Source organism: Delphinus delphis, chromosome 3, assembly GCF_949987515.2.
Source record: "Delphinus delphis chromosome 3, mDelDel1.2, whole genome shotgun sequence".
NCBI lineage: Eukaryota > Metazoa > Chordata > Mammalia > Artiodactyla > Delphinidae > Delphinus > Delphinus delphis.
The window spans coordinates 24,454,890-24,469,669 of NC_082685.1; the positions used below are offsets into that span (position 1 = coordinate 24,454,890).

Below are 14,780 nucleotides of genomic sequence, written 5' to 3' on the forward strand. Positions count from 1 at the left end.
AGAGAAGGTGTGCATAACCAGAGCCATGCTGGGTGGTAGAGAAGACCATATGGCTATATGGGGACTGGAGAGCCCAGGTGCAAAGCAGAAAGGAGGTCCGTTTGGGCTGCAAATTATAACCAGGACAAACCCACTTTGCAGCCCAGTTCACAAGCCTCCCTTCCGGGGTCCTCACAGTGGCTATATGACAGCTTCCCACAATCCATTTTGCTCACCTGAGGTTATCACCTCCGTGAGAAACCTTCTGTCCTGACCGCTCCAAGACATTCAGCGTCCACACCCCTAACTCAGCAAACACCACTTTGGGTTCTTCCCAAGAATTCCGCCAGTTGGCCAGCTGCATGGACATCTGTGGGACCCTTTTAGAAAAGATGTCCCCAAATCTCTTGATCATGACACGGTGTCCATTTGGCCCACTCTTCTCCACAGAGCAGGGAAGAGGCCAGCTTGCAAGAGGTGGTTTCGCTTAGCCTGGCCTCTCTACCACCTAAGATGTGAGCTGTGATTCTCTGGAGTCTGGGAAGGATGTATTTGGACTTCTTGGAACACAGCAGGCTCCCTGGCTTCTTAAACTTCATGAGGAGTGAGACGCTTTGCTTTGATCTCTGCCCCAAGCCATAGAAGATCAAAATACTCTGAATCTGTATTTACGTAGGCAGCTCCATTTTTAGGCAATATTGCACAGAGGGCCTTAACCAGCGTTGGCACCTCCCAAGTGCCAACTACTCCCAGGTGTAGTATCCCTCCGCTGCCCACACCCAGCTTGTAAGCCTGTGCCTTGGCTCCTCAGCCCCAAAGCAGGACATTAAAGGCTTATTGAGCTGCATCTTTAATAATATTTTTTTTAATGTTTCAGACCCACCATAAAAATCCATTGGATGCCATTTTTTTTTCCACTTTGGCAAAACTAGAGTCATAGTCTATGTTATTACAAACTCAACCACAAGAGAAGGAAGTCATCCAGCCACAATTTAGAAAATCACATTCCATTAGCACTGGAAGGGCATAATAGCCGAGCAGAGATGTGTCCAGTCACATCTGTCTTTTTCCATAGACGCTGCTCCCCCCAGGCCACTATTGAGCAACTTGTCCCCTTTCCAAGCAGCCTCTACGTGCTGGAGACTGACCTGAAGTGATTCTCTGTTTTCTCAAACCTACAGACAGAGAGGCCTTAGACAACATAATTTGAGAAACCCCAAAGGAAGACCCCTTGACACTCCCCCACCCCGCTCTGCCAATTTAGAGATTCATTGGAGGCTCTATTAACACCAAAAAGTCCCTTATAAATGTAAGCTGCTCCTGGAAGAGATAATGCATTAACACACATAGCCATTCACACTTTAGTATGACGTTTTCTGATAATAGCTATTATTTATTGAGCATCTAATCTGGGCCAGGCACTGAAGCAGGCCCTTTAGACAGTCGCTTTATCACATTTGGAAGGAAATAAACTTTGTAAAATTTTGGTGAGGGAAAGTCTGGACATGTCTGATTAGCAAGTGGTTAGGATGGAGATGTTAAGTATATGGACATGATGGATACCACATAGAGAGATAGAAGGCCAAGGGGGAGGTCATGAACTTTAATGGAGAACTCAAGATAGGCTTCACAGAGGTGGTGTTTCACTGGGATTTTGAAGGATAAGAAGCAGTTCATCAGGTAGCCAAGGTGAAGAAGGGAATTCTTGTAGAGGGAATAAACATGGGAAAAGCGGTACAGATATATAAAATAACATTGTCTCTCTATCTATCTATCTATCTATCTATCCATCTATCTATCTATCTCTGTCTGAGTTCCAGCAGGAACAGTCAAATAAGAGAATTCAAGAAGGATTTAGCAAACAGACTATTGACAAAAGTGTGGACAAGATACAGGAAAACCACAAAAGTTAGTGTGGGATTCTAGGTGCTGTACCACCCCTGGACCCAAAAGGATGAAAGAAGGCAACAGTTACCCAGATGCAGAAAGAGAAAACTACGTAGAGAAGGCCACCTTAAGAGGATGCGAGACTTCCAAGTCACGCAGCCAGCCTGAGATGACCTCACAGGGAGGGAGCCAGGGGAATAAATCCCTCCACCTCTGTCTCCCCCGCCCCTACCCCCAGAGCTCCTGTGGTGCTCCCTATAGGCCCACACCAGCAGGAAGCCAGAGGGCGAGGCAGGGGAGCCTGGGTGATGCACCCCTAGTGGGCTGACTCCTGGGGCTCAGAGCTGGGCAGAGCAGGGTGCAGGGGGCTCTGGGGTATGGACAACTAGAAAGCACCCAAAAGAATGTATGAGATGTGGCTGGAACATGGAGTATGGGGGGTGGAGGGGGGCGTGATAGAGGGACACAGAGCAGAAATGCAACTGCAATGGAGCCTGTCTGTCAGGCTAAGAGTAAGCGGGAACCACGGACCTGACATGGTCATAGAGACCCTGGCCACACTGGGCTCTGGGAACAGGCGTCCATCAGAAGGCACCTGGCAGCCAATGACTCCTGAGCTGAGCCAACAGCTTCCTGAGCTTCCCAGGCTGCCCTCTGGAAGCGACCCCAACCAGCCTTGTCTCTTGGAGCCCGTGACACCGCAAACCAGAGCCTGGGAACACAGAGGGGTGCCGGCTGCCAGTGGCTACCGAGAGCGCAGCCCGTAACATCTTGGACCAGTTAAAACTAGTCTATCTCTTTTATTTATATTCCATTCCACCTTTTCCCCCTCCTCATGTGGAAAGAGAGCCCGGGGATCAGGAGCTCAGAGGAGCAGGTTTCCCAGAAAGACACGAAATGCCTGTCCACTTCCCCCAAGGAACAGCTCCAGGCAGCCAGCCGGGAAGCCCGGTCAGTCCTGCCCTGTCAGGCCTCAGAAAACAGACGAGTGCCAGCCCGTCTCATCTGGGAAACATTAAAAGCAAACTCTGAAGTGATTCACTAAAAGTCCTCCAGTGGCAGAAGACCATCACCCAGATGTGAAAATAAACACAGAGGGAAATTCCAGCATCAGAATGGTTTCAAGTCGTTAAACAAATGCGTGGCTATTTCAGGGAAGGGAAGAGTCTTTTGACTGTCTTTCCAAGCCCCCAGAATCCGAGTCAGACTCTCTCCATCCAGCAGGCCAGGCAAATTCCTACAATGCCAAACACAGAAAACTGTGAAAACACTCACTTGACTCCCTGGGGCCCTGCCCACTTGAAATTCCCAGCGTCCCACCAGCCAAGGCCAGTCACCCAAGCTTACCAAGCTTCTGGTGGTGCAGCCTTCAGCTCAGCCTTTGTAAAGCACCGGAAATTAAAGCCGAAGCCATGGGTCCATTCTGCTCTGAAAAAAAAATCAGCATAGAAAATAAAGGGAGAGTAAGTCAGTATCAGGCAAAACTGAGAGTTTGTATACACCGATAAAACAGTAAAAACGAAAGAAGATAGAAGTACATTGGGGCACAGATCACATGTTATCATGTCTATTGTCTGGCAGAGTGAGTGGCACATGGTAGGTGTTTGATAAACATGTCAGGAAAGAGAGGAGGAGGGAAGGAAGGAAGGGGGGAGGGAGGGAGGGAGGGAAGGAAGGAAGGGAGGGAGGGAGGGCAGGGAGGGAGGGAGGGAAGGAGGGAAGGAAGGAAGGAAGGGAGGGAGGGAGGGAGGGAGGGAGGGAAAGAAGGAAGCCCACGTGCAAAGATAATTAAAGAGGTAATACTACAGTTTAAAAGTGTAAGAGATTCAGCATTGTTTAATTATTACACTTCATAATTCACATATATAATGTATATGTACCATACATAACATGATAATACAACTTATAGTTCTTAGTAATACAGGCAACAAAAGCAAACATAGATAAATAAGACTACGTCAAACTCAAAAACATTTATACATCAAAGGATATAATCAACACAGTCAAAAGGCAACCTAGGGATGGAAGAATATATTTGCAAATCATATATCTAATGAGAGTTAATGCCCAGAATATATAAAGAACTCTTACAACTCAACAAAAAAATCAAATAAGTCGATTAAAAAATGGGCAAAGAACTTGAATAGATATTCTGCAATAATATGCAAATGGAAAACAAGCACATGAAAAGATATTAACACCACTAATTGTCAAAGAAATGCAAATCAAAATCATAAGATATCACCTCACACCCATGAGGATGGCATTATTTGTTAAAATAATATATGTGTATGTATAACTAAATCACTTTGCTGTACACCTGAAACTAACATAACATTGTTAATCAACTATACTCCAATATAAAATAAAAATTAAAAAACTAAAGTGTATACAAGCCATGTTTATCATTAAAAACAAAACAAAACAAAACCCTCCCTATTCCCTCCTCCAGCCTGGGGCAGCCACCAGTCTCCTTTCTGTGTCTAAGAATCTGATTACTCTAAGTGCCTCATATAAGTGGAATCATACAGTATTTGCCCTTTGATGTCTGGCTTATTTCACGTAGCATAATGTCTTCAAGGTCCATCCATATTGTGGCACGTATCAGAATGTCCTTCCCTCTTAAGGCTGAATAATATTCCATTGTATGTTTATACCACATTTCGCTTATCCATTCGTCCATTTATAGACACTTGGGCTACTTCCACCTCTTGGCTAATGAGAATAATGCTGCTATGAACATGGCTGTGCAAGTAACTTTTGGAGTCCCAGCTTTTGATTCTTTGGAGTATATACCACTGGGATTTCTTTTTAGTGATGAAATTTCCTCTGAAAGCTGGAGGGTGGAGCGGGGAGAACCCAGCATTCGCTGAGACTGGGTAAATGATCTAGCTGTCAGATGGTGGAGAACATAGCAATTGTGAACTGACTCGTACTTAGATTAGACTTCTAACTCTACCATGAGTACAGACAATTATGAACCTGTGGAAACCCCACTCGTCATCACAGCCAGCTGCACATTCCCAGGGAAGATCAGGGCAAAGGGGAGAGTTTGGAAGCCTGAGAGACCTGGTTTCAAATCTCAGGAGGAGCCCTTATTAGCTATATGGCTCGAGCAGGCCAGAGATCCAATACCCAAAACAGGAAGGTGATAAAACGCTCTTCACATAGTTGACGTGAAGACTAGTGAGAAAGTATACACAGTGCTGGTGTGTTGTAAGCACTCAATAAGCACTGTGTTTCCTCCACTCTGCGGTACCTCCCCTTTTTTTCAATGTCACGTTCTACAATTACATTTCCGAATTCAGGGTGTGCTTTACCAGATACCAGCTTTATCATTGCCTGTGAATGGAGTGAACTCAGCCAAACTGCTCTGGAGAAACCATAGAATTTTCCCAAGAAGAAGCTGGTGTAAAAGACCCCAAGGTGAGAATACCCAGCACTCAGGGCTGGCATGTTCACCTGTCAAAGGTCTCTGTTCACCTCAGATGAAAGAAGGGTTTCCAAAGAGTAAGTCCTCGGCCAGTGCTATGTAGCAAAACTGTGAGTCACGTGGCTGAGGAACAGACCCAACAGTGGAGCAAAAGGGTTGAGGATGAAGGTCCTGGAATTAGCAGTCCTGGGTGTGACCTTAAGAAAGTCACTTCATTTCTCCAAACCTCAGCTTCCTCATCTGTAAAATGGAGCCAATAATAGTATGCCTCCTAGGGTGGCTGTGAGGAGTAAGAGGTGGGTAGTGTTGTAACGTGCATGGCACAGAGCCCACACTGGGCAGCCGTGGAACCCAGATGAGATAAGCCAGGTCCCCTCTCCCCTCATTCCTCAGGCATTTCTGCAGGAAAGGGGGTTTAATGGGAAGTGTGCACTGTGCTCTGCCCCTTCTCCAAACTGTACCATCAGCACCCTCCACATTTTCTTTCATCACCCTTAAGGCCTTGATCATAAAGTTTACGAGACGTAAACAGTATCTCATCTACCCGTCCTTCCATCCATCCACCCACCCATCCACTCATCCATCCATCCACCCATCCATTCATCCATGTACTCAAGAAGTAAACAGTAGCTCATCTACCTGTCCATCCGTCCATCCATTCATCCCTCCATCCATCCATCCACCCATCCATCCACCCACCCATCCATCCATCCACCCACCCATCCATCCACCCATTCATCCATGTACTCGTCCAACATTTATTGAGTGCCTGCCCTATGCCAAGCCTGACATAGCCATTGGGAACCAAAAGATGAAGAGAACAGGCCTCTTCTCTACAGGAAATCACAGTGGAAGTGGGGGAGGAAAAAAAAGTAACGACAAGAACAGCAAACACTTATTTAGGGCTACATGCTAGGCGCGGCTTCAAGTGCCTTTGCATAATACATTTAATTCTCCCAACAGGCCTATGATTTTTAATAAAGCTGGTAAGTAGCAGAGCTGGAATTTGAACTTGAGCCCTCTGGCTGCAGAGTCCATGCTTCCAACTAGACTGAGAGTCAAAAAACTTTAACATCAGGTCTGGTACAGACACCCACACATCAGGACAAATGTCAGCGATTTTGCGATGCTCTCAAATGCCAGTCAAAACCAAGCCAGCTCTCCTTGAACCGCTTTTAACCTGTAGACTGTAGGACCCTAACACTAATGGAGTCTTGGGCAGAGGTCACGGGATCGGACTTGGGGGTGTGAAGGAGGGTGTCCAACAGCTCCCCAGAATCAGCGGGCAGCCAAGTGCTTGTGGTGCTTGAACGCCCTGAAGGTTGATGAGTGGTGAACATGTAAATTACACTCCATCCCTCGCGAGTCACTGAGCGCTATTCTCACACACATCGGCTCCTTTAACCTTCCAGAGAGCCCTGTGAAGGAGATCTAATTGCTGTCCCCACTTCACAAAGGAGCAACCTGAGGCTCAGTGTCCCCAAGCGGGGGACACCCAGCACACCTGTCGAAGGCCCTTGTTCAGCTCAGATGAAAGAATTACTTCCAAAAAGAACATCTTTGGCCCAATTCTACATGCTTGCCAGAAGCAAAGGAGTTGGACCTGCATTCAGTTTCTTTGCCTCCCACCAATAACCAGCCAGATGTAAGGGAGTCCCTTCCTTTATTCTCTGCCCTGCTGTCCCCTCCCCAAGGCGCCACTCTCCTAGGTGTCATGCCCATAAGGGGCCCTTTTAGATGACACCCCACAGCCTCACTCCAGGTCTTTCTTGCTCACCCATTGCCTCACACATAGGCATACTCCCCTATTTCCAAACCAAATCAGTACCAGGCTCAGTGCATTTTGTCAAGTATCTTGAAATACTGTAAAGTCATTCATGTGAAGGTACTGATGAGTGATAACAGGTGTGAGTTTTAAAGGGGGCCTTCTGTTTGGATAGTATAGTAACACACTGGAATGGATCATTATAGGAGTTTCCAGTATCCTGGAAACGTAATATGCCTCATCATATACAGAATATTACCTGAGGACGACATTCATTCATTCATTTCTTCATTTCGTGTCCCAGCCAACATTTACTGAGTGCCTTGTACCTGCCAGAAAATGTCACGTGTGCTGAGAACGCAACAGTGAGCGAGACAGTCGAGGTCCCCGGTCTCAGAAAATCCACTGTGTAGCTGAGGAGACGGAGCTGTAAGCAAAGACCTTGCCAAGGAGTTTTCATTCTCATTCTGAGGATTATAATAAAGGGTGGAAACTCATGCAGGGATCAAGGCAGTCAGGAAGGCCTGCTGGGGAAACTGCAGTCTCTGCTGGCCACGGGTGGGGGACTGGGAGCTCACCAGGCAGCAGAGGGCACATGCAAGCACTCTGGTACCTGCAATTGTGCAGAGTCTGAAACAGCACAAGCAAGGCCCTGGGTCCACTCATTTCATGAGACCCTTAAAAGGGGCTGAAGCTTAGCACAGCCAAGGCATTTGTGCCAAGCAGTAGGTAAAAGCAACAGGCCGGGGTGTCCTTGGGACTGAGTAGAGGGCAGCAGTGTGTCCCTCCCTTTGGAATGTTAGAAATAGAGTCTGTGTTCCTGGGGTTCTCGGTTCCCTGTGAAATTGCCCAAGTTGATGATGGTGACAACACAGCAGATCGGTCGTCTCTGCATACAATCTGCCGTGTCTCCCTGACCCTGGCATACCCAAGGAGCTGTCTCAATATTCAGCTGCCCTTTCCCCTGCCTGTCAAGGGAAAGAAAGGCTTCAGCATTAACCGTGACAGTGATGGGTGACCTGAGAGTTTTCTTTGACCTGCCACCTAAGGTAAGTGGCTTTTTGCAAAGATCCCAAGACTTTGCTTTTAATTCAGCTTGAACCCAAGTTTCCCTCCCAGGCACTATCTCCAATGTGCTGGGTTGCCCAGTGAAAAGAATCATAGCCCTTTCCTTTTCTGGCTTTCTCTGACGCAACAAGCCTCCAGCAATCGTCAGAAAAGAGGGCAAGTAACATCCGTGATGGAGACAAGCCTATGAAATTAGTTCAAACATACAGCGAGGCACTGTACCGCAGAGAGACACATGCTGTTCCGTGGACACAGGCCTATTCGTGAGTCACCAGGCATAATGGGGCATTGTTGAAAGTGTTGGAAACATGAGAATTTCCTCACTGCCCAGCTTAGGTAATGTTGGAGTTACATTTGCCTCCAGAAACGAAGTCAGAGAGACTCAGCCCAACTCCCAGTTGCCAGGCCCAAACCATCGGGTCACCATGTTTTTAGGCTGACTTGTGTTCATAGGAGTCACCCCAGGTTGTGTTTAAGGATCAACTTCTCATCTGCATACACAAGAGAAGTGAGTGCTTTGACAAAGGACATGCACGAAACTCTGGCCAGAGGGTCCTAGGCCAAGGGGAAGGCTATTTTAAAGACACACACACACACCAGGGCTCTGTCCTATCAGATAGATTGGTGGGAAGAGGAAAAACTTGCCTATGATTTGGTGTGAGGAAGGGATACGGCAGACATGCAGGCAACAACCCATCTAGAATAATATATCATAGCTCTCATTTCTTGAGTATATTTTGGGCCAGGCACTGTTCAGTGCTGTAGGTGTATGACTTCATTTCTTCCCACATCCCTAAGATCCAAGTGGGTCCTGCCAAACTCATTTACAGAAGGAACTGAGAGGTGACAGAACACGCCTATGTCACAGAGCCAGTGCTTCGCACACCTGGGATTTGAACTCAAGTCTGAGGGATACTAGAGGTGGTGTCCTTTCTTAACACTATACTATGCCACATGATGAAATTTAGGGGAGGAAATTTGGTGGCTGTCATTTAATTGCTGTCATTTAATTATCCTTAGCCCTGGATAAGGGGTGGCACCGGGATCCAGTTGCACAGTCCCAGACCCTGAGCTCCTGTCTCCCATGATCCTTTGCACCTGCTTCTATCGCAGCCCTGTCACACAGCTCAACACCAAGATGGCTTGTTAGAACACTGTCTCCCCATTAGATCCAAGTCCCCCAGAACAGGCACTCCATTGTATTCTCTGCATCTGCCACAACACCTGGAGCTGGGCTCACACTCCAAACATTTTTGTGGGTCCACATGAATGGATGGATAGAGTCACCCACATGCATGAATAATTCAGACAAACTGGGCTGGATTCCAAGCTCAGTCACTGGCTGGCTGGGTGGCCTCGAGCATGTCACCAGGCCTCAGTTTTCTCATCTGTGCCATTGAGAGGTTCAATTACAACTGTATCCACAAAATGAGAGACAGATCCCACAGGTGGAATGCAAAAATGAAAGTTCTTTGTTTTTATTATTTTATTTAAAATGATATTTATTTTCTCCATAGAAAAATATAACTAGTTCTTCAAGCTTCTGAAGTTTTCTTTTAAAATAAGACTAAGTAAAAAAAAAAAAGTAGTTCATCTTAAGAGTCTATTCAATCTTGGACCCCATCCAGGTCTCTCTGTGTCATGCTCACCCCACATCACTCTTTCCCACGCCTGCCCTCCAGCCCAAGGACCCTCCTATGGTCTAGGGTGGAGAGAGGCCCTGAGGCTTTTCCTTGATCTTCATTCTAATCCTATGTTACAGAGAAGTTGTGCCTGTTCCCCTCAGGCCCCCACTCTTGATTCACAAAGGCCCATTTTGGTTGTCTCACCACTGGACATGGATTCAGGCTGGAGAGCAAGTAGTTAAAATTGGGTTCAGGAAGCAGCCCACCCGAGCTTGAATCTCACTACATTCTAGCTATGTAACTCAGTCTGGTTTCTTAACGTGTCTGTGCTGAATCCCGTCCTCTGTAACCTGGAGGTCCTAGTGGCAGTTATCGTGTGAGGTGTCAATGAATTCATAGACATATGGCTCCCAGAACAGGGTTTGGCATGTGGAAAGCAAATAATTTTAAAATTTGTTTGGAAACATAAAAGGTCCCGAGTAGTCAAAACAATCTTGAGAAAGAAGAACAGAGCTGGAAGAATCATGCTCCCTGACTTCAGACTATACTACAAAGCTACAGTCATCAAAACAGTATGCCTCCCTGGTGGCGCTGTGGTTGAGAGTCCGCCTGCCCATGCAGGAGACACAGGTTCGTGTCCCGGTCTGGGAGGATCCCACATGGCGCAGAGCGGCTGGGGCCGTGAGCCATGGCTGCTGAGCCTGCGCGTCCAGTGCCTGTGCTCCGCAATGGGAGGGGCCGCAACAGTGAGAGGCCCGCGTACCACAAAAAAATAAAAAAATAAAAATAAAAAAACAGTATGGTAATGGCACAAAAAAACAGATCAGTGAAACAGAAAGCCCAGAAATAAACCCACATACTTACGGTCAATTAATCTATGACAAAAGAGTCAAGAATATACAATGGAGAAAAGACAGTCTCTTCAATAAGTGGTGCTGGGAAAATTGGACAGCTACATGTAAAAGAGTGAAAGTAGAACATTCTCTAACAGCATACACAAAAATAAACTCAAAATGGATTAAAGACCTAAATGTAAGAGCAGATAACTATGAAACGCCTACAGGAAAACACAGGCGGAACACTCTTTGACATAAATAGCAGCAATATTTTTTTGGATCCACCTCTTAAAGTAAAGGAAATAAAAGAAAAAAATAAACAAATGGGACTGAATTAAACTTAAAAGCTTTGGGGTATTATTTCTTCCACTTTTTATTCTCACAATTAAAACCCAGCTTCTCCTGAAGTGCGGCAGCCTCTGTCTGACCCAAGGAGAGGTCACATATGAGGAACTGGAAGGAAAGAGAAGCACAGAGGTGGCATGTGAAAGTCAGACTCTCCTGACAGCCAGCATCCAATAGGGAGGAGCGGATGCCCATTCAGGACTCAGGGACGCAAGAGTCCCAGGGCAGGAGAAGCCCAGTGACTCAGCCCAGAACTCCCCAGCTCACATGGCCACAGAACTGGGTCAGCAAGTTCAACACGAGCTTGTCATACAGGTCCCAGCTGACATCTGAGACACTTTATGACCACCTCAAATGTCATTCCTCACATGTAAAATCAGGATGGTAATAATGTCACCCTTGAGGAGAGGCTGTGAGAATGAGCTGGATTAATACACATAAAGAGCTTAGAAGGGAGCCTACGTATCAACTTTCCCAAATGTTAGCGCTTATTGTTACCTCACTTAATTCTTATTTTCTTCTTTGTGGCTTTCTTCATGTCCCTTTTTCCTATGATGGGTATGAATTACTTTTACAACTAGGAAAATATGGAAATAGGGAAAGGATCTGTTTTAAAGAAAAAAAACCAATGATTATAGATAGAATAGCAGTGCTGATGGCTGTGAGGAAGGGAGAGGCTATGTCTAGTTGGGGGTAACTCTGGGTGGGCCTCACAGAGGCAGCAGCATTAGAGATGGGCTTTCAAGCATGGGTAGAATCTCATTTAGTGGTGAGGGGGCTCCCTGGTGCACCATTATGAGCCAAGGAACAGGGAAATTTGGTGCTAATGAAACAGGTATGAGGAGAGAAAACCCAGCAATGCCAGTAGATGAGATGGGAAGAAGATCCTGTGAGGAGAATATTTCCCAGAACGCCTAGTTTCTGGGCAATAAGGAGGCCAGAGACATAAAGTGGGGGCAGTCTTTAAAACAGAGACACCTTTCTTTGTTACTGATCCAGGCTTAGAATTGTTGCTGGAAAACACAAACTGATCATTTGCAAGAGAAGAAATAAAAAAATGATCATTAAAACCATGGGGAAATTGTGATAAAGTATCAATAAAATAGGCCAATATACACAAGAAAGTTTAGAGGAAGAAAGAGAGGCAGAAAAAGGAAGGACATGAAGATTATTTTCACACCTGCAGAAGTAATAGAATTAAATTCAATGCTTCCTGAGACAATATAGACCACCACATTCTCTTCAGTCTCACCTCCAAGGCCCTTCACTAAATGAGGTTCAGTGACCCCCCCCCATTCACCTCCCTGGGCCCTGGCAGCCCACTGCTCTCTGCTCTGTTGAGGGAGCCTTATATGGGTAGAGGATGAGGGTATGTGTCCGGTCTTTATAGAAGCATCAGAAAATGAAATGGAAAGCCAAGCCAGCTGGCATGGGCAAGGAACTTTAGAGCAAACTTCTTCCAATCGTTTTTTAAGAGCTCCTCCGATTAGACGTAAGCAAATCAATAGACAGTGCTGTAGCACTTCAGCGTTGGGTAGGAATCCCACTTCTGTCATCTCAAAACAACTCCAGGTAAGGGACCTTCCTCCTTGGGGCATGAGTTCCCTCATCCATTCAGTAAAAGGGATGACACAGACCCTGCAAGGTGGCTAGGAGCACGAGAGAGAGGAACGCATGGCCAAACTCTGGCCTTAATGAAGACCACCTTTGCAAACAGTCAGAGAGAAAGAGGACTATGTACAAAAATGTGCAGTGGCTCCTCTCGGCTGGAGAGCAAAAGCTGGAACTGAGGCCTGCTGCTCAGGTCCTTAATTCCTCTGATTCTCTGCTACCAAGTGCCCTGGCCAGGAACAAGCATTCAAGTGGTTAAAAGTCCCCTTTTCCTAAGATGCATAATAGGAATGGGTGGTTCAGTGCAGAGCTGAGCACGCAGAGTTATGGGGCTGGTGGCCCACAAGCAAACCTTAAGCAGTTTTTATGGTCACCTGTTGGTACTGGGCAAATCCATCTGCAGCTTTGAACTAAGATAGGGGCAAACACGCCCGCTTCGGGCTTCCCTGGTGGCGCAGTGGTTGAGAGTCCGCCTGCCGATGCAGGGGACACGGGTTCGTGCCCCGGTCCGGGAAGATCCCACATGCCGTGGAGCGGCTGGGCCCGTGAGCCATGGCCACTGAGCCTGCGCGTCCAGAGCCTGTGCTCCGCAACGGGAGAGGCCGCAACAGTGAGAGGCCCGCGTACCGCAAAAAAAAAACAAAAACATGCCTGCTTCAGGGCAGCTAACAGCAGATTCAGGAGGCTTCTAATTCAATGGACTAATTCTACATGAAGCAGAGATCATTCAAGAAAATGGTGCTTCTTATCCCAGACTCTTGAGAACATGCCCTGGTTCTCCCTGGCCCGTCCTCATCTTCCAGGTCACAAAATAAGCATAAGAGCCTGACATTTGAGGACTAGTCATTTGATTTAGGAGCTAAAAATCTGCTTCTACTGACTCAAATAAGCAGCCCCACTGCCTACGCTGCGTCCTTCTTGACTCAGTAACAACAAGGAAAATATTTCCTGCAATATGGCCTTTCTTTCACTCATCTTCCTGCCTAGAGTCACATACTGGGCAAGGCAGCCAGGAGTCAAGTTCTCCCTTCATTGCACCATGTAAAATGCTGCCAAAGTAGCACCAATATATTCCATGGTCTCGGCTCAATTCCATCTTCATTTAGCAAAATCCACTGGCACCGTCCATCCGCCTTGAGACTCAGCAGGGCAGAGTAAATGAGCCATTTACACGAAACTAAGTTAAGATGACATGAGGTGGGAAGGGAAGAAGGCCACTGCTGACAGTGACCAAGCTCTGTGCTTGCCATAACCTATGAGACTAGTCCAAGGGGAGGGTGCTGAAGATGCTAGCGGCTCAGGAAATTCAAGTTTAGGATAAGCAGTAGACAGCACAGCTTGTCAGAGCGAGCAGGCAGTATACACGGGAGACAGTCAATGCTTTCTAAATGTTGAAATAAATTCCTAAAGGACAGATCCAGAAGGGATTGTGAAAGGAACCTAGAACAGGCGACATGTTTATGAATCAGAAGAACAACTAACGCAGTTGGGCTTCTCTCTCCCCTGCAAGGACAACATTGCCATGGCAAGGTTGGGAAGCATTCCTAACCCTGAACTTCACAATAATTAAATCATAAATATGACTCTGAGTACGTCAGGAGAGCAAAGCTATCACAACCATAAAACTTTATAATATTTTACTGTGCTAAGAATTTACGTGGCCTGCCTGGTAAATGGGCATTGCTTCATCAGTCACATTAATTATACGAAAGGTCCCGTCTTGCTATAAAGTACAATGCAACTGCACCACCAACTTGACTTAAAGCCGATGTGTCAGCTATAATATACATTAAATTAGCACCAATTTGACCTGCCTTCTTAAAATGTGAGAGTTATGGGAAGAATGATTTCAACAATCTTGGCCTCTTTTGAGGCCATGACAGTACAAGAAAAACTAAATAGATGCCCTGGTTTTCTTTTGAGAAGCTATCCAGCAGCAGGAAGGGACATTTAGCATCAATCCCCTGCCTCAGAATCCTGCTCCCACTTTTAAGTGGTCTGAGAGTCCCGACCCTGGTGGTGGGGGGCATGCCAGCAGCAGTGTCTCTCTTCCCCCTTAGAAATCTCCTTGCTATTCCCCAGCTATAGCTTGGATGTTTCAAATGTTGGAGCACTCATGACAAGGCAGCTCCTTACCTCAAGGAAGATATCTAGTTCCCCCAAGTTCTAATTCTGCTTTCCTGGAGATAAGGAAATAAAGTTAATCTTCCTTTTATAGACCAGGTTCTGCC

The 14,780-nt window shown here is 46.5% G+C and overlaps 1 long non-coding RNA gene across 1 annotated transcript in view; it reads right to left on the reverse strand.

The window, feature by feature from the left end:
- Positions 1-870: 870 nt before the first annotated feature.
- LOC132421945 (uncharacterized) overlaps positions 871-14,780 on the reverse strand; it is an 85,873-nt gene continuing 71,963 nt past the window's right edge. The window contains exons 2-3 of the long non-coding RNA XR_009518792.1: positions 3,214-3,294; positions 871-3,103 (exon numbers count right to left, since the gene is read on the reverse strand). This is a non-coding gene — a long non-coding RNA (uncharacterized lncRNA). The remainder of the gene's footprint in view (positions 3,104-3,213; positions 3,295-14,780) is intronic.